The sequence below is a fragment of the Arachis duranensis genome, chromosome 9 (genome assembly GCF_000817695.3).
Source record: "Arachis duranensis cultivar V14167 chromosome 9, aradu.V14167.gnm2.J7QH, whole genome shotgun sequence".
Taxonomy (NCBI): Eukaryota; Viridiplantae; Streptophyta; class Magnoliopsida; order Fabales; family Fabaceae; genus Arachis; species Arachis duranensis.
In genome coordinates, this window is record NC_029780.3 from 34,931,854 (window position 1) to 34,932,544 (window position 691).

The following is a 691-nucleotide window of genomic DNA, read 5'->3' on the forward strand; positions in this document are numbered from 1 at the left end:
TGTAGGTTGATGATCATGAGAAGTCACAAAATCAATTGAAAAAGCAAAAACAGAATGAAAAACAGAAAGAAAAATAGCACACCTTGGAGGAGAGCGTGCTGGCGTTTAAACGCCAGTGAGGCTAGCTGTTGGGCGTTTAACGCCCAGTCTGGCACCATTCTGGGCGTTTAACGCCAGAAAGGGGCACCAGACTGGCGTTAAACGCCAGAAAAGGGCAAGAAGCTGGCGTTAAACGCCAGAAATGGGCACCAGCACGGTGTTTAACGCCAGAATTGGTTAAAAACGCATTTTTGCATGCCATTTGGTGCAGGGATGACTTTTCCTTGACACCTCAGGATCTGTGGACCCCACAGGATCCCCACCTACCCCACCACTTTCTCTCTTCTTCACCCATTCACCAATCACCTCAACCCCTCTTCCCCAAAAACCCTTCACCTATCAAATCCCATCTTTCTCTTCACCACTCACATCCATCCTTCATAAAACCTCACCTACATCACCATTCAAATTCAAACCACTTTCTCACCCAACCCACCCATACATAGCCGAACATCAACCCTCCCCCTCTCCTATATAAACCCATCTTCACTCCTTCATTTTCACACAACCTAAACACTACTTCTTCCCCTTTTTGGCCGAACACAAAGCCATTCCATTCTTTCTCATTTCTTCTTCTTCTACTCTCTTCTTT